This window comes from Panthera tigris, chromosome B4 (genome assembly GCF_018350195.1).
Source record: "Panthera tigris isolate Pti1 chromosome B4, P.tigris_Pti1_mat1.1, whole genome shotgun sequence".
Lineage (NCBI taxonomy): Eukaryota > Metazoa > Chordata > Mammalia > Carnivora > Felidae > Panthera > Panthera tigris.
The window spans coordinates 112,682,289-112,702,159 of record NC_056666.1 but is presented as its reverse complement, the minus strand read 5'-3'; the positions used below and the strand labels follow the sequence as shown (position 1 = coordinate 112,702,159).

Below are 19,871 nucleotides of genomic sequence, written 5' to 3'. Positions count from 1 at the left end.
TTGGCTGTTTTCGGCCTTCTACTGTTACAACACAATGATAGAGTGACATCGTGGAACGATGTGGGCTTTGACGTCCAGAAGAATTGTATTTAAATTCCAGCTTTGCCATCTCCTAGTCAGGTACTTTTAGGTAAACTGTCTAACCTCCGAGTCTCCATTTCCTTATTATAAAGTCGGGGAACTGAGGGGCGCCTGGGTGGCTCAGTCGGTTGAGCGTCCGACTTCAGCCCGGGTCATGATCTCGCGTTCCGTGAGCTCGAGCCCCGCGTCGGGCTCTGTGCTGACAGCTCGGAGCCCGGAGCCTGTTTCAGATTCTGTGTCTCCCTCTCTCTCTGACCCTCCCCTGTTCATGCTCTGTCTCTCTCTGTCTCAAAAATAAATAAACATTAAAAAAAATTTTTTTTAAATAAAAAAAATAAAGTCGGGGAACTGAGAAGTACCTTGCAAATTCAAACACGCCGAGTTTGAAGGGATTGTGGGCTACACAACTATATACAGGGTGGGGGAGGAGAGCTACAGACTGGAGGTGTAGAGTTTTAAAAAATCTGTTCTTGGGGAGGGGGGGTACTTGAAGTCTTAGGAGGAGATGAAATCAGCCAGGAGGAGAGGGTAAAGAATGAGGAAGGCAGGGAGCCACGGATTCAAAGTGACTGAGGCACACTTGTATTTAGGGAGAGGGGGTGGGAAAGTGCAAAAGCCACATGATGGAGAACAGATGGTGGAATGATGAAATAGGAGGCATGAAAATAGCGTGCAGGAGCCAAGGGAATTGTTTCAAGAAGAGAACAGAGAGGCAACGGCCAGAGAGTTCCAGCAGAAAGGAGAGACGGTTGGGGGGTCAAGAGTGGAAGAAGAAGAGACACCGTCAGATGTGAATGTGAGGTGCACTAAGGCAAGGCCTGGTTTGGCAAGTAGGAGCTGGCCCACTCTCCATGGAGTGTAGGGTCAGAAGCTAGAGAGGGATATGCAATAATTGTAGCATATAACAAAAGTTTGTATCAACAAGAAAGAGGAAAGATGGAGAAAAACTACAGGAGATCAAGGGAGGACTTTTCTTTTAAAGTTTGTTTATTTATTTCGATAGAGAGAGAGAAAGAGAAAGAGAGCATGCACAAGTTGGGGAGGGGCAGAGAGACAGAGAGAGAATCCCAAGCAGGCTCCACATTGCCAGCACAGAGCCCGATGCAGGGCTCGAACCCACGAACCGTGAGCTCGTGACCTGAGCTGAAGTCAGAGCCCAAGTCGGACCTGAGACTGACTGAACCACCCAGGTGCCCCTCTTTTTAAATGATATAAGAGACTTCAAGGTTCGATGCTGATGGGAAGAAGACAACAAGAGGGAGAGGTTTCAGGCACAGGAAAGAAGGGGAATTGGCTCGTTTATGTATTCCCTTCATTCATTTATTTAGTCACCCGATTAGAATAGAGAGTCTGTTCTGCACTGAGATCTGTTCTACGCCCTGTGGGTACAGCAATGATCGAGGCAGTGTAGGCTGCTGCTTTCACTGGGGATGTATTCTTCTAGGAGAAAACAGACAGGTAATCGTGATGACAACACAATAGCAACACCATGGAAGTGACTCAGAGAGAAAATAGTAGAGAGTGAAAAAAATGTATGCAGAGCATCAAAATAGATCTGCTGTTTTGTAATGAATGGCTGCTTTAGATCAGTTGTTCAGAGGTGGGCTAAATGGGTGATATTTAATCTGAAGTCCATGTGACAAGAAGGAGACCAGTATACAGAGATCAGCAGGAAGGGATTCCAAGCAGCTGGAAGGGATAATCCGGTGGCTCCCAGAAGAGCTTTGCATGTCCAGGGAATGAGAAGGGGGAATAAGGGGCAGAGATGGAAATGTGATCAGAAAGGAAGGCACAGCCCAGATTTTGAAGTCCACGGTTTTATTCTAAGTGGGATTAAAAGCCACTAGAGGGGAGTAATACGATTATATTCATGTCTCAAAAGGATCATTCTGGATGTGGTGGGAATATAATTAAGGGGGAGGAACAGAGGATGGGAGCCAGTTAAGAAGTTATTGCTATAGGGGCATCTGGATAGCTCAGTCGGTTAAGCTTCTGACTTCAGCTTAGGTCAGGACAGCATGGTTCATGGGTTTGAGCCCCACATTGGGCTCTCTGCTGTCAGCACAGAGCCCGCTTTGGATCCTCTGCCTCCCTCTCTCTGCCTGCACCTCACCCGTGCTCTCGCTTTGTCTTAAAAATAAATAAACATAAAAAAAAAGAAGTTATTGCCATAGTGAAAATAAGAGGTGGTGTGGCTTGGACGATGGTGGAGATGACAAGAAATGGATGGAATGAGGCCATGTCTCAGAGTAGAGCCAAAGGACGTGCTGATGAATTGGATGTGGAGCAGTGGTGTATGAGGAAAAGGGGAATGAAAAGGGATCATCGCTGGAGAACTTGACTGCATGGTGGGTGGTTTCCTTGAGATGGAGAAGACAGGGGGCTGTGTGCAGATCAGGTCAGTTATACTTCCATAGAGCTGAAATGGAAAATAAAAGGGTTCTGGACGTGATAAGACAATGATCGCTGGAGAAATGACTTGGAGGAGCACGTGTGCCCGTCTTACTTGGAGCTCTGTGGTTGCGGTCGTACCTCCAACGCTCCAGGTTACTGAAAGCAGGTCAAAACAACCTGCAGTATCCACTTTTTGGCTGCATTCACTGTTCTCTTTGCTCATGTGTCCATCCTCCTGCTCCCCGATTCCATACTCTGGCTTCGGACCCACCTGCCTGGTTCTGGAAAGTCATATATCCTTTTTCTGATTTATTAGTAAGCTCCCCATCTGCATTTCTGCTCTGTACACGTCCTTGATCTCAGGATTAACCTCATCTTCAAGATACTCCATCAGATGTTACCGTGATTTCTTCACCTTGTTTACCATTCCACAGAACTGGACCAGACGGACCTTTGCCATCCGGCATCTCCTGTCCCCAAACCTGTGGGAAGAGAATTCGGCTTTTATAATCTGTTAAACTAGGTAAACTCGGCCAATAGTTTGTATATCCCCATTATTGTTATTCTTTAAAGAAATTTTTGCTTATTTATTCATTGTTGAGAAAGAGAGAAATTGAGAGCAGGGGAGCGGCAGAGAGAGAGAGGGAGAGAAGAGAGAGAATCCCAAGCAGGCTCCACACTGTCAGCGCAGAGCCGACTTGGGCTCGAACCCGTGATCAGTGAGATCATGACCTGAGCTGAAATCAGGAGTCGGACACGTAACCAACTGCGCCCCCCCAGGCACCCCTCCGTTATCATGACTCTTAAGGAAATTTTCCTCCGTGACAAGTACCAGTTGAAACCAATTCTTGTTGGGATTCTTACAAAACTGTCTGGACTCAGGTGTTAAATTAAACTGGTAGGCTGACACCACTGTATTCTAAGCCACCGTTTTCTGTTATTTGAACTGCTGAAAAATCTCCGAACCGGTGTTTCTTTGCCCACCCAACTCATTGTCCACCTTACTGCTAGGGTAATTTCTAGAGCATAAACTTGATCCTAGCAGTCCCCTGCTTGCAAGGCTTTAGTGGCTCTCCATTCTCAATAGGATGAAGCCTGCCAATCCTCGACAGAGATATTAGGGATCGCCCAATGGCCCACGTGTGTCCCACATTTGTCAGCATCTCTTGGAGTTCGTTGGATCTTTGTGACTAGTTCTGGACAGCAGTGGATGACTGTGTCTCTTTCGGGCCAAAGTATTTGGCTCATCACCTCTCGTAGGGCCCCCCGAAAGCCACATGTTGAAGCAGCAACATCAAGAGATGGTGGGATCCGGGGTGTCCGAATCACTCCATGGAGAACTGCCCTGGAGTGTCATCTGAACCGCACTGGAAATTACTGGAGAAGGAGATAAATCTTTGTTGGCTAAGCCACCGAGCTGGAGGGTTCAGTATCTGCACAGCCTAGCCCAGCGGCTTGGTGCCCATGCAGGCTCTAACACCCGCCCAACTCTCCACCCTGCTCTACTCACCGGGCAGGCAGGACACCTTTTCGCTTCCTCCACGGCACCATGCTTCCTCCTGCCTTTGGTTACTTCCCACTTGCCGGGTAATGTCTGCCTCTTCCTCTTCCTTCTCCCAACGCGTAAACTTTGGTTAAATCTTACTCATCCTTCAGGACACTAGCCAACCACCACTTCCTCAGGGAAGCCCCCATCGCTTACCTTCTTCTTGGTCATTACACGTCATCTCAATTACTTGTATTCAAACAAATCTGCCAGCCCCACCAGACTATAAACTTTGTCTTCGCTGGCCCCTACACAGCGTCTGGCATTTTGTAAGGGCTCAGGAAATAGATGTGGAATGATGGAATGATTGATTGAAAGAATTATTAGCAGGAGATAAACAAAGGTGAAGGAGATGGAGACAACAACAACAAAAAAAAAGAGGAGAGAGAGAGAAAGAGATATTGTAACACACGGGATCCGGCTTGTGCAAAAACAGGCTTTGGACCCAGGGGACGTCCTAAGTAGCCATGTGAACTACTGATTCTAACTGAAACTTCTCATCTGGCCTCTGTGATATCACCTGAATTATTTGAGTAAAAAGGAAATCTTTCCTTGTTAGGAATCTCTGGTACCCTTCTAATGCATGGGGGATAAGGTTCAAATACCTCCGCATGATAGAGGAGTCAATGAAAGGCTGGCCCCTACTTTTCCTCGTCTCCCACCACCTCCTGCATCCGTCCCCATGCACACTCTGCTTCAGTCAAAGCAAATGCCTCATCCTTTCTGAACTGCGCGCAAAGCTCCCCCCTTGCCACCTAGTCAACTCTTGTATTTTAAGACTCCGCTTAAATGTCTCCTCCTCTGTAAAGACAGTTTTAAATCCCCTAGTCTCAGACACTCAGCACTTTGGACATCAACAATGCTGTGTCTTTATGTGGCATTTAAACAATGATGGTTTCTTTCTGTGTGGGTCACTCTCACTAAGAGGGGAGCTCCTCTGAGTAGGGGCTCTGTGTCCCCTACTCCTTTTGTATTTGCCATGATAGCACCTCTCCAGAGGGAATGCCCTATGAATGCTTATTGAGTGAATGAAAGAATGAATGAATGAACAGAACCAAAGCTGGAATATCATTGTGGACGCAGTTTCTAGTTTCACTCTTCGTTTTGAAATATTTTCTTTTTTAAAAGATTTTGTTTTAACATTTATTTATTGTTGAGAGACAGAGCATGAGTGGGGGAGAAGCAGAGAGAGAGGGAGACACAGCCTGAAGCAGGCTCCAGGCTCTGAGCTGTCAGCACAGAGCCCGACGCGGGGCTCGGGCTCACAGACCCAATCGTGAGATCATGACCTGAGCCGAAGCCGGACACTTAACCGACTGAGCCAGCCAGGCACCTGTTTTAAAATATTTTCTTGAGTGAGTACATAGGGATGGGAGTGGAGATTGATTGGAGGAAGCTTCTTTTACAAGTCTATTTCCACTTTCACGTTTTCTCTTGGGACTAACTAGATTTTAAACTGCAATGTAATATGGATGAAGTGTTTCGGACTCCATGGTTATTTATGAACTTATGAATTGGTAGCAAAATCTTTATCCAGAATGTACATACCTTTGATTTTTATAAATTTTTTTTTTAATTTTTTTTCAACGGTTTTTATTTATTTTTGGGACAGAGATAGAGCATGAACGGAGGAGGGGCAGAGAGAGAGGGAGACACAGAATCGGAAACAGGCTCCAGGCTCTGAGCCATCAGCCCAGAGCCTGACGCGGGGCTCGAACTCACGACCGCGAGATCGTGACCTGGCTGAAGTCGGACGCTTAACCGACTGCGCCACCCAGGCGCCCCTATAAATTTTTTTAAAATTTACTTTGAAAGAGAGAGAGTGGGGAGGAGCAAAGAGAGAGGGAGAGAGAGAATCCCAAGCAGGCTTTGTGCTATCAGTGCAGATCCCAAGGCAGGGCTCGAACCCAGGAACCGTGAGGTCGTGACCTGAGCCTAAATGAAGAGTAAGACACTTAAACATCTCAACCACCCGGGCACCCATACCTTTGAGTTTTGACAAATGAAAAATAGCATTCCCTAATTACCTCACAATTAACGTTCTGCAGATACTTAAAATTCTGAGCTTTTCTTTGGAAAGTTTCTCTCCTATGTGACACACACAGACTTAACATTTTTTCTGTGTTGGGAGTGGGGGGAGTTTGATCTACTTTCTCTTTTCTTCTGATTTTAAGTGTTTTTTGAATTGCTGTTTTAATTTTTTTTTTTTTTTTTTTTTTTTTTAAATAATCATTCAGCCCTGGAGCCCTGGAAAATCCCATTTCCCCTTTCCCGTCGAGGATATTGTTGTGGAAAGGCTATTAGGTCTTGACAACTCTCCAAGATTGTGTCACTGGCCCCAGATACTAGACCAATAAAAAAAAAATCCACATATCCCCGTGGACTGACTAGTTAAGAAACTGTTGAAATGCTTCCCTAAACGCCCACCGCTGGGTCTGGTCTGGTCGTATCTCAGAGCCCTTCCGACTGACGGGTGGACGCCTTCTCCCACTCCTCCGCACCCTGCAGGGGCTGGGAAGGGCTTGAAAAGTAGCCGCTTGAGCAGTAGAGCAGACTGTCTAGGAGTAAGTAATGCTTCAAGGCCCTCCGCATACAGCTCAGGATCTCCAGTTAAGGGAAGAGGCCTGAGGAGCTTTGAGAGATTTCTTCTGCTTTCTGATTCGTCCAGGCTTTCAGCAGGGTCACTGACATAAAGATGTCAGTAGGCGTGGGAGTGGCTGGTTTCGGTGACGTGGGGTCCGGAGCTGTCAAAGCTGACATGTAGCGCTTCAACCTGGCTAAAAGATTCCTCGCATCGTCTCCGGGACTGTCAAGAACAATGTGCGTGCGTGTGTGTGTGTGTGTGTGTGTACACGTGTTTTTGCGGATATGCACCCTCATCCTGCGGGGACAAGTGTGTTTTGGCTCACAGGTATAAAGTCCTGTTTTCCTCTGTCAGGTGACCATGAGTTTTGTCGTACTCAGCAGGCCTTTTGTCTAATGCATTGACACCTTAATGAAAAACAAAAGGTACATTCATCAAAAGAGACAAGATTACTCGAATCATAAATGGAGAACATCAGGGAGGCTAGCAACAATAATAATAATAAATTGCGGCTATTGTCCACAGAAACTTGCTTTTCTAAGGTACTTTTGATAATTACCTGTCAATGTTTCAGTTTCAACACCCCCTCCTGGAATTGATGGAGTCTATTTATACCACATAAAATTCTTGTATTTGCCTCTTGAAGTGCATTCCATTCCCAGGCATGACTAGGGCGAGAGGTTGTTTTATTTTTCCAGAAGGGGAAAGTGGCCTTGTTGAGTCTGACACATGTAAGCGGTGCTTTCGGGTTGAAGGCAAGCCAAACGAGAGAGACAAATAAACATCGGCCTTAATAGGGAAGCAAAAGGAGGGAACTGTAGCTTGGATGGTTTGGGGGCGAGCTGGGTCCTGTGTCTAGGAGGGTGGCCCTCGCCTCTCTCTCTGAGGTTGTCCAGCTCAGGCGATGTCTAACTCGCTGTCTCTGGCAGGTGATGCGTAGAAGGCCTACGTGCAATATCCGTGCGAGGTGCAACAGGGGAGATGGGAAGAATGGAGTCTCTAAAAACCTATGTTAGACATGTAAGAACTTCAGGGATTATAGCTTATCTTTCTTTAAAGAATGTCCTAATAAGAGAGACTGAATTAAAAAAAAAAAAAACTACATGCATTTCAAGATAATGACTGTCCAATTGATTCAGTTCTTCTTTGTGGTCTTTCTTCGCAGACATAGAAGTGGGGAAACAGATGTCACAGGACCACGCAGCAGGGAACCCCCATAATTCCATCAGAGGAGGAAGCACCAAATCAGGAGATTTATGTCCCGGCTGTGGTGGGTGTTACCGTGTGAGTCTAGACAACTAGTTTGGCTGCTCTGGGCCTCAAATTCCTTCTTTGTTAAGTGAGAAAGTTCAGCCAGATCCTATCCAGCTTTCAGATTTATTTTTCAGGGGTGCCTGGGCGGCTCAGTTGGTTAAGCATCAGACTCTCGATTTCGGCTCGGGTCGCGATCTCACGGTTTGTGAGATCAAGGTCATGTCAGGCTGCACACTGACAGGGAGGAGCCTGCTTGGGATTCTCTCTCTCTCTCTGCCCCTCCCTCATGAGCAATCTCTCTCTCTCAAACATAAAGAAATAAACTTAAAAAAAAATTATTTCTTTAAACTCTTAGTATCCTTCATTTTCCCCACAGTATCTGACATAAAACTGGGGATCAACCAGTGTTTATTAAATGAATAAACACACCATTGAGTGTTTCCCTTAGACGTCATTCACCTGTGCAGCTCTCTTGTTCAGCCCATTAGATGATGGACTTTCGGAATTACAAGGGTTCTCCAGTAAGGTTAGCACAGTTCACAAACGCTCATTTTGTGACTTCTTATGTGTGGATGGCAGCCTCTCGGATGCACTCCAGTGACCGCCACCTCCTGGTACTCATGTCCTCATTAATCCCTTCCTCTTGAGTATGGACTGGACATACTGACTCGCCGCTAACAAGCAGAGAATAGCAGAAGTGATGGGTTGTCACTTCTGAGAATAGGTTGCTAAGATCTGTGATTCTGTTCTGTTCAGAGCCTTTGCTCTGGAAGAAGCCAGCGGCCATGTTGGGAGCTCCCTATGGAGAGGCCCACACAGCAGACAATGGATGTCTCCAGACGACATCCACAAGAGACCAGGGGCTGCCAGTTGTCATCTGAGTGAGCTTGGAAGTGGCTCCTCCCCTGGTCGAGCGTTAAGATGACTGCTGGCCTGGGGGACGCCTCAGTTGGAGCCTTAGGAGAGACTCTGAGTCCTGCCCAAAGTTGTGACTCAGAAACTGTGAGATAGTAAATATCTGTTGTTGCAAACTAATGTTTTGCGGTAGTTTGCCACATGGCATATCAGGTGACCAATTATGTTACAAAAAGAATCTAAGTCCATCAGATAATTTGAAATCCATATAATCTAAATAAAAGATACGACAAATATGCCAGTAACTATCATGCTCGGTTGTAATACTAACAAAACCAATTCCCATATAGAGCTTATAATGTGCCCCAAGCTGATATGTATGTATGTAAACACACACATATATATTACATACATATGTACGTACATATTAACCCTCAGAACCACACCATGAAGTACATGGCATGGCTCTCCCCATTTTACAGAAGAAAAAGTGGAGGCACAGAAACGTTAAGTAAATTGTCCAAGGTCACATAGCTCGTGAAGACAGTAAATGGTAGAACAAAAGTTGGAACCCAATGGTCCAGGTGGCTTGCTTGTTACCCCGGTGCTGTAGCATACCCCTTAATGGGACAAGGGGAGTATCACGAAATAATGAGAGATTCAAAGGTGTGATTACAACCAGTGTAAAGGATAAGAATGGGATTTTATGGAGGACGTGAATTGTGACATGGGAGGGATTAAACACAGTGAGCTAGAAGCATGAGACAAACAGTTCCCTGTTGCCATGGACTGAATGTTTGTGTTCGCCCCAAATCCATTTTGCATTTTGCCAATATTGTGCTAATTGTATGCAGTCATCGCTAAAATTGCCGCTGACATCCATTCATACCTTTGGTAATCCTTCCGTTATTTACTTGTGCCAGCAAGGTGGACACATTATATGCTATTCAGTTCAACTTGACCCGGCACAGATGTGAGGTCAGGCTGCAAGGTGAGAGTAGGCAGCAGCTTCCCAGTTTCTAGCGGGTGTGTGGGCTGCCTCCCGGAGAGGTTTCAAGGCTCCCGATCCGCAATCTGGAATCCCAGGAGTTCAACTCAGATGCACAGTCTCATTTTCAGAGGTGTTACATCTGCATAATTATACAGCTGGGGACATTAGTAGCTCAGGTAAGTCAAATACGTTTGTACCTCTGCACAGATAAAAACTTGCTCCCTGTCCCCAGGCCCCCATCATCCTCTTACAACCATTCTGTGGGTTCTGACTCTTTCTCAGGCCTCCTGCCTGTACTGCAACTCGTGTTCAGAAGTAACTGGCTCTGTAGCTGCTTCACTCTGTGCTACCTCTGTGTGGCTTCTCTGGGGACAGAAGGCTTAGCTATGGCAGTGGAGAAGGGCAGGAACCTCAGCCTTAGGTGACCTGGGCTCCAATCCTGCTTCTGTACCGTTGGAAGCCAAGCAACAATCTCTCCTGTCTCACATCTCCCTGCCGTCTTCCCCACCTCCGATGTCTCTCTCCACACGGTGGACAGAGTATCCACTGAAAACAAGGAATTTGCTATGTTTCTAAATCTAAAACCAAGGTAAGAATATAGGTTAAATAAAGGAAGACACAAGTTCAAAAGTTTATGCAATGAAAAGTCTCTGTATTTGGTCAGCCCTCTGATTTCCAAGGATCTCGTCTTATAAGCAACTGCATTTACCGTTTCATGGTAGATTTTTCAGACGTGTGTATCAGATGTATACATGTATATATACACGTATGTTTCAGGTATATACACACGTATTTTTTGATGAAATTTTTCTTCTGGACAAGAATGTTTTTAAATATGTAGGTTTGAGCATCACGTACACTAGAAACTCTCCATTAATCTTTGGAACATGTCCCAAATTAAAAAAAAATTTTTTTTTAATGTTTATTTCTGACAGAGAGAGAGAGACAGAGCACAAGTGGGGGAGGGGCAGAGATAGAAGGAGACACAGAATCCAAAGCAGGCTCCAGGCTCTGAGCTGTCAGCACAGAGCCCGAAGCAGGGCTCGAACCCACAGACCGTGAGATCATGACCTGAGCCGAAGTCAGACGCTCAAACTATTGAGCCACCCAGGCGCCCCTGGAACAGGTCCCAAATTTTTAACATGGCCTTCAAGCCCCGCATGACCTGGCCCATCTCTGACTGTACAACCTTGTCTCATGCCAATTTCCTCCTCATTTTCTGTTTTTCACCTGGGACTTAGATCCTCCAACATCTAATCTAACACCCTAAAGTTCTTTACACGTGTTTCTATCTTTAATTAGAATAGCTTTCTGTCTGGAATTGAAATTGTGGTTACCTCCTGAACATTTATACCATCTGTGTTTAGTGGCCGTATGATTTGGGAGGAATGGACCCACCCTAAGGTCCAAGATTACGCAAGTCCCATTCTCCTTACCAAAATGATTGGTTCGGGCAATCAGGACTTCAGTCATCCAGGAGGCATCTACTAGTTAAAAGGATTGATTTGCCATTGCCTAACCAGTATAAAGAAGGAACTCTTTCTTTCTGTGACTATGAACAAATAAACTCTGTCATTGTAGGCCCTGTCATGATAGAAACTGACTGAAACCAACCTATCAAATTTGGTAGGACAGTTAGACACTTAGAGAAACAAAAACCACAGTCTTGATCAAACTGTGCCTGAAGCTGTCGTAATAAATACCTTGTACTGTTTTAAGCAAGTTTGCAGGGGGTTTTTTGTTTTTGTCTTGTTATTTTGTTTTGTTTCGTTTTGTTTTACTTGCAGACAACTTAAAGCGTCCTGATACACCCTTCTTTCCCTGCGCCGAGCTTCTTATATCTGGCTTACTCTTATCTAGTCCAAGCCTCTTAACTGTTACCTTTCAGAGAGGCTTTTTCCGACTTTCCCGGACGAGGCCGCATCTTCTCTTTATCTGTTTTCCTTGCATGGAGGCCTTTTCCTTTGGTACATTTGTCACAATTCTAATGAAAGATGATTTTAGAAAATCTCTTTCCCTCAGAGGACTAGAAATTCGGTGACGTCAGGGCTCTATCTGTCTGGCTCACCACTCTGTCCTCAGGTTCTGGCGTGCACTTCACACTCATTACCCCATAATTATTTGTTGGATATAAAACTGAATGAATGATAGAATTTATAATAGATAAGTTGTTCATTCCCAATGATTTTTATTTTTTATTTTTATTTTTTTCCCAATGATTTTTAAATCAAAGTTAATGGTATTCCCATAGACTGAACTATAGCTTTTTATCTCTGGTTAAACTCAAGCAAAACCTTCTGAGACCACGGGTTATTTTACTAGCTGTAAGCCAACTCCGTGGCTGCATCTCTTGGGGAGGATGTGTGGATGTTAAGGGTCCCATTCCAGTGCAGGTCAGATTAGAAACCCAGATCTTTCACGTACTGGGTTTCTGGTCTTGGACAAGGTACCGAACCTCGTTAAGCCTCAGTTTATCTTTGACATGAGGATTATAACGGTACCTACGTGTCATGAGGATAAATGATGAAATGCAATCAATGCACTATTTCAAGAATACGTACTCGCAGACATTATTTTCTGTCACAGAGTAAATACTTATAAACGCTTTACACGATACATGGAGCTGCTTGCTAGTACTGTTATTATTTAGAGGCGGACGTCAATTTCTAGGACCGCGAATTGAGATTTCTCTGAACTCCGTCCACCCCAGCCCTGTGAGGGGCTTTACTTATGAATGGTTTAACAGACAGAGGATTGACCAGATGCCGATTTTTTTTTTTTTTCACTTCTGCTACGTTTAGATTCCTGTTTAACCCCGTGATTTTCAACAGCTATTGTTCTTCGAAAAAGAAAATGGATTTGAAGGGGTATTTATATTGATTTATTGTTGGTTGGCCGTTGAAATGTAAATAGGCCTCTACGCGCCACTCACTGGACAGGGCAGGGCTTTTCGTAATGGACAAAATAGTCTTGTTTCATTTTAATAACCTGCTTGTGGTCACACTAGTCACGGGATTCCTTAAACACAGCAGAATGCCTGTGATTGTCATTTGCATATCAATGAGCAGACCCCCCCCCCCCCCTCGCTCTCTCTCTCTGTCTCTCTCTCTCTCTTTTGGCTGTTGCAGTGCTCAGTGCGGTTGGCCATCTCTCTCACACAGACACGCGTGTGCTAAGCCTAGCCCCAGCTGCTGAGAGTTACGCGACTTATCTGTCGCCTGTTTGTAGAAGTTAGTTGCAAGGGTTAGAGTAGATCGCCCACCCCCAATATCTTCTAGACATAGACGCGCCTCTTCCTTTATGGAAGCTATCCCTGTGAATAATCATTCTGGGTTTTCAAAGTTGGATGCAGTAGATGAGGGAGGCTTAAATGGGAATGGCAAAGGGAATAATAGCATTGGTACACAGGAAACTGACTCTATAATTCAGACGAAAAAATCCCCAACCTCGTTTCCTTTGTTTATCATCCCCTTCCCTCTTATGCATTTTCCCAGAGTTGGAAAGAGTCCCTAAGTTTTATTGATTTGGAAACACACAGGCATTTTAATCTCTTGCCCAAGGGCCACTGCGGGGAGTGAGGTTGGACACAGTTCTGGTTCTCGATTGATGCCCAGGGCGGCCTGGGAAGTGAACACGGCTAACTCAGTGTCCGTGTCTCGCCCTATGCTACAGACCCTAAGATAATGCTTCTCAAAAGCTTTTTAGGTGACCTTAATCGCCACCGCAGTATTAAACAGAAGCTTCACCAGAGAGCCACGGTTTCGGCACGGATTTATCAGACCAGTTCAGAAGGAACGTAGAGCTGAGGGTCCAGTGTCTCCGTAACCTTTCTTACGAGCCGCGGCTGTACTCCACACTGTGCAAGAATCAAGTACAGCCCATATCCATGTGTTAGTAGATTTTGTTTTTATTTAAAAAAATTTTATTTAATGTTTTTATTTTATTTTGAGAGAGAGAGAGAGACAGAGAGACAGAGAGACAGAGCATGAGCAGGGGAGGGGCAGAGAGAGAGGGAGACACAGAATCGGAAGCAGGCTCCAGGCTCCGAGCTGTCAGCCCAGAGCCCGACGCGGGGCTCGAACTCATGGACCGCGAGATCATGACCTGAGCCGAAGTCAGATACTTAACCCGCTGAGCCCCCCAGGTGCCCCAGAAGATTTTGTTTTTAATTGAAAATTGGTTATCGATATCATACTGACCCCTAGAAAAATGTGAGGAACACACACACCTACAGGAAATAACAATAATCATACTTTTTCTCTGCTTGACCCTATTCCAGACTCTGACTGGGGATGAATTCATCTAACTCCTTTCCTCAGCAACATGAGACATATACTGCTATTCTCCATTTCTGATGTTGAGCAACTGAGGCAGGGAGAGGGCTAGGACTCTGCCCATTTAGTGAGGAATAGAAGTGCAAACGCACAGCTCTATCTTTTTCATGCACATGTACACATACCCACTGGACGGGGCAGTTGCCAAGGCCGTTTGCCAGCTCCCTTGTCACTGATATTTGTAGAAGTGGTAATGGTAGGAAGCAGATTGCCCACTCCCAAATCTTACTCTAGAGATAGTAGAGGATAGAGATATTATTGATAATAATAACTAACATGAATTGAGGGCTTCCTAGGCCAGGTGGGCCATTCTTTTAAGGACTTTATAGGTATTATTTAACCCTCCCAACAGCACAAAGAGCGGGTTATTAGTAAACACAGCACCAGAAGTTACATACTTCGTCCTAAGTCCTACCTCTAGGAAGCAGGAGAGCAGGGCTTTGAACTCCTGAACTCATGTGAAAATCACTAATTGGTAGCTCATCTTGATAGGAAGACTCCTCAGCCAAGTCTTTGGGAAAATGGTGTGGGCCTCGGTGCTGTGCTGGCTGCATGGACCCTGGACTTACCTTCTGGGTTTCCTCTCCCTCTAGCAAACCTCAGCACCCTTCCAGGCCCTCAGTCCCATGCCCCGCTGCTTTGGCTGCACACTTTCCTCTCCGGTGTCCCATTTCTTTTCTTTTCCTTTCCTTCCTTTTCTTTTCCTTTCTTTTCTTTTCTTTTCTTTTCTTTTCTTTTCTTTTCTTTTCTTTTCTTTTCTCTTCTCTCTTTCTTTTTTCTTTCTCTTTCTTTCTTTCTTTCTTTCTTTTTCTTAGAGAGACAGACAGACGGGGTAGGACAGAGAGAGAGGGAGAGAGAAAATCTCAAATAGGCTCCATGAACAGCACGGAGCCCAACAAGGGGCATGACCTGAGCCAAAATCTAGAGTCGGACGCTCAGGCCACTGAGCCACCCAGGCGCCCCTCCAATGTCCCACATCTTTAAGCTCAAGTTCAGGCTGGTTATTAGCAGATGGTCAATCCGAGGACCGACTTCACAACCACATACAGTGGGAGTAAATGAGTTAATATGTTCCAGATACTTTTATATTTTTGGCATAGACCCTAACCAATATAATCCCAGCTTATTATCCTTCTTGGGTAACAATCACTCTTTTATTCGTTCAATAAGCATTGAGTGGCTATGATGGCCTGGGCACCGTGCTAGGCCTACGTTTGTATCTGTGACAGGGGCATTTTGGAAATGCAATGCCCCATTCATCGGAATGACTTTAATGGTGGGAGCGTTAAGCACCTTGGCAGGCAGGCTTTTTGGCTCCTCTGAAGTCACATTAACTCAATGGCCATTGACTCTGCTTATCTGAAGGGCTGGTCTCACTGGCTCCACATTTGAAAAAAGTGACAGAGTTTGATTCCATTATGAAAAAAAAAAAAGAAAAAGAAAAAGAAAAAAGAAAACGCCTTGTCTGGGGTTAGATGAATTCTTGCAGGTCTAGAGGGTGCCGTTTTCTGAACTGGAACATTCAATAATATGAAATACAGCTTAACTGACATGAAATTGGGCTTCAGAAGAGAAGTTTGCATTAGTTTCCATGATGGGGTTGGGATAATGTCTCTGTAATTTTCTCCCTTTTTTCGGTTTGTTTGCTTAAATAACTGGGTTCTCTTTTGAGAATGGCATTTCTAGACCATCATAGAGACTCCTTCCTTGATGAGATCTTACTGCCGCTCTGCCACCTTCACATCATTACTATTAGTTGTTTTCTACTAAAACTGTTTTATTTTTCTTATTTTTATCTTTTTTATTTCATACACGACGGCCATCATCTGTAAGCACTTTGTTGGGGGCCCTCCCCGACTCTAGAACAGCCAACTTATGGTGACACGAGCAAGCCAGGGGACCCAGATTTCAAACGGGCAGGATTTTTAGATCTAATGCAGACTCTGCCAGAACTGATTTGGATCTAGATAATGAGGGTCTGATTGAATTTGCCATCCTCGCAGCATCAAGAGGTCTTTGGGGCCAGAAAACGATTCCCTTTATTTTTCTGCACAGAAACAAGGGTGAGGTGGAGCCGTCACAGCGTTTGTGTGTCACGCATTGTCAGGAGTCACGGGCTTCGTGGGTGTCTTGCTAGGTCATCTTAGATAGGCTGGCTAATCTTTCTGTGTTTTCGTTCCTCCATCTGTGAAGGCGTGATAACACATGCCGGGCTTCTAAGAAAAGTGCTATTAGGAAGGTTAGGGGAGGTGCGCTACACGAGAGGCTTTTGCAAAAACCTTGGTATTATTTGCTAGAGAGATTGTGATCTGGAGGCGGATAGCAACTTGAACGGGAGGGAGTTTGAGCCAAAGTCCTTGCCAGAGAAATATCAGACCTGAAGGAAGGGAGGGTGTGGATGCATTTGGAGGTGACCTCTGGCATGGGTGACGCTGGAGTTTCTCCATGGGAAAAACTGAAATCATGAGAATATCATTAGAAAGTCCAAATGAGCTAACCACAATTTAAAAATTTCTTTTTAATGTTCATTTATTTTTGAGAGACAGTGAGAGAGAGAAAGAGCCGGGGAGGGGCAAAGAGAGAGGGAGACACAGAATCCGAAGCAGCTCCAGGCTCTGAGCTGTCTGTCAGCACAGAACCCGACATGGGGCTCGGACTCACGAGCTGAGCAGAAGTCAGACACTTAATCCCTAAACCCACTGAGCCACCCGGGTGCCCCACCCACAGCTTTAAAAAAGGCAAATCCTTATGTGCTCAGCTCCCGATCATAAATGACCAATAATACCTTGGTAGTTTTGTTCTGACGCTTCAGGGGGACTTTGGTGCCGAAAACAGTGCTGTTCCTGCTTTGTACACATGACTCACTCCCATCGGCAAGAGTATTGCTCGTCCTTGAAAATGCGGAGGTTGGCGCCTCTGATTTTGTTGTCCTCTGTGATGATCTAGCTTGCCCTACATCTCGCAGACCAGATACGCTTTTATAAACACACACCAACCCAATCCACATTTATTTTTGGACCATTAAAGCTGTTTTAGTAAACACCTCAATAAGACCCCTGGATGAAAATACATCTGAACTCATAGAACAGTTTTGCTTCCACACCTTCCAATTCCTGTATTTTGAAACACTGCTTTGAACCTCTTCACATAGGAGCCAACTCAGTGGAACCCCTTCTTTGCCTCTGCCTTCTTGCTCACTTTCTTGCCCTTCTCCCCCCCTCCTCCACTCTACGGAAACTGCTAGACGGAGACCTGTTGCTTTCCTCTGGGTGAATTTCCCATTGGCAGGCCCCCAACTCTCAGATCATCCTAATTCCCCAAAGGGAATCACCAGATGCTCAGTCTGTGACCAACGTGCGGTGTGCAGGTCCTCCGTAGGCTCAGCCGGGCTTGCCCACGTGTCCTTTGCAAAAATGTAAACAAGAGACCAGGGACTCTGCCCCAGAGTGACAGGCAGGTCTTTGTCAGTCACAAACCCAGACAAAGGCAGGAAGTGTTGCTGCTTCCCCACACAGCTGCTGCTCCTTAGGAGGTGGACTCCCTCACCCAGCAGTTCCAGGGCCTTGAGCGACAGGGCTTCTACTGGGTAAAACGCCACCTTCTAAGAGCTTGGCAATTTGTCAACGTGTGTTACTCCACACTTCAAAAATTCTCAGCAACTTCATATCCTGCAGCATCAGGGGGAAATAGTTATGTGGTTAAACTTTAAAGCAACAGTTACATTCACTGGGTGTTGTTCGTAATAGCCCAAACCTGGAAGGGACCTAAATGTCCCACAAGAAGGATTTGGTTAAATAAATCAGAGTACCTATTTGTATGTCTTTTTCTTTGCCAGATATATCTGTTTCCACCATTTAAAATGAGGGTATTAAACAGTAATTTTTTTTTTTCATTTTAGATTGTAGATATCCTGGAGAGCTGGATGGAGGTTATCAGCCATCTCCCCAGAAAAAACGCTTATATGACTCAACATTTTCATAAAATATCAGGGGATTTCAACATAAACCTGTCTACCGTGCCAAGGTTAAGGACACCTCATAATAATAAATGGCAGAAATGATATTGAACAATTCTGATATAGGGAAGGGTGAAAGAAAGTAGCAGGTTATAAAAGACTAAAATATCTTTTTTGTTTTAAAGATTTTGTTTTGGGGGCGCCTGGGTGGCGCAGTCGGTTAAGCGTCCGACTTCAGCCAGGTCACGATCTCGCGGTCTGTGAGTTCGAGCCCCGCGTCGGGCTCTGGGCTGATGGCTCGGAGCCTGGAGCCTGTTTCCGATTCTGTGTCTCCCTCTCTCTCTGCCCCTCCCCCGTTCATGCTCTGTCTCTCTCTGTCCCAAAAATAAATAAAAAACGTTGAAAAAAAAAAATTTAAAAAAAAGATTTTGTTTTGTTCTGTTTGGGAAGGACAATGCGTTTCTTGACTCAAGATGCCTGGGTCTGAAAATTAAACGGACGTAGACAGATTATCAGGAAAAAAAAAAGCACACCCGTTTATTGAATGTAAGTTTTACGTGGAGCGAGAGACTATTCTGAAGGAAATGATGATCCAAAGAGACCATCAGACCTAAGTATTTTATGCTAAGTTTGACGAAGGGTGCACAGCAGTGGAGTCATATGAGAAGGTGAGGAGAACAAGGTAAGTGTAGTGACCTGAGGAAAACTTAGCGAGGCCTGCTTGTTTGGACTCTTCTTGGTGTCCCTTTGTCCCCCGAAATAAGGATGCACCTTTCTTCCGGGTGTAGGGAGGGTGCCTCTCACGTGAAGATTTTATGGCCTGTTTCAGGGGGAAAAAAAAGGGTGAAGGGGAAAAGGCCAGAGTGACCTTCTGCTTCTGCTGTTTTTCTCAAACTTCTTCAGCTTAAAATATTCATGTTTTAGGGTAGCGTGTTCAGGTCCCCATCATAGATAATTGAACATTAAGACGCTGATAGCTTCTCTGGGGGATGACGTTATTATCTCTCTGTGCTTGTTTGTATATTCTAACTTTTCTTTTTCAAGTTTATTTATGTTGATAGAGAAAAAGAGAGAGAGCAGGCGAGCGTGAGCAAACAAGGGGCACAGAGAGACAGAGAGAATCCCAGGTAGGAGCCATGTGGTCAGCATGGAGCCCAACATAGGGCTCGATTCCAGGAACTGTAAGATCATGACCTGAGCCAAGATCAAGAGTCAGGCGCTCAACCAACTGAGCCACCCAGGTGCCCCTGGATCTTCTAACTTTTCTAGAACTATACATAAAATTACTTCTATAAGAAGAAATGTGGCGTCCAAGTTGGTTTGAATTAAAAAAAAAAAAAAAAAAAAGCTGTCATTGGTTTTGGCAAGTGCGTTGGAGACCTGAGGACAGATGATGGAATACAAGGATGAAGGAATGTTCGGATGAAGGGACACTATTTCTGAGTGAGATTTAATTGGGGCCAAAGAGAAAGGTACCATGTTGACCAACTTCTTTTCAACATGAAATACACACGCAAAACATTTTAAGATTGCAGTGAATCAGAACCAATTAAAAAAATGCCAGGACCACACACGGTGACCACGAAAAGCCAGTCTATAGGTAACCTTTAGCTTGACATGAATAGGATTTCTGCTCCTGGGATGGCCTTTAGGCACCGCAGGCAACTCAGTGCTTTCAGAGTTTATGAGTCTGACCTTCCTCTTTCTTTCACCCTAGGAGACATCTTGGAAAACTCGTTCCGCTTTGGCAGACCTTGCTCTCTCAATTCGAAGGCGAAGTTTGCATTTCTCCTATTTACTGGCAAGTGTCTTTAAGGAAAGAGAATTTAACTTGGGGCTGCCGAGATATCTAAGGAAAGAGAATTTAACTTGGGGCG

General features: G+C 45.1%; 1 long non-coding RNA gene across 1 annotated transcript; it reads left to right on the top strand.

Moving 5' to 3' along the window:
* The first annotated feature begins 6,275 nt into the window (after positions 1–6,275).
* LOC122240416 lies at positions 6,276–18,186 on the top strand. Its single transcript, XR_006220148.1, has 3 exons — positions 6,276–6,841; positions 7,771–7,889; positions 17,938–18,186. It is a non-coding gene; the product is annotated as an uncharacterized LOC122240416 (long non-coding RNA).
* Positions 18,187–19,871: the final 1,685 nt, after the last annotated feature.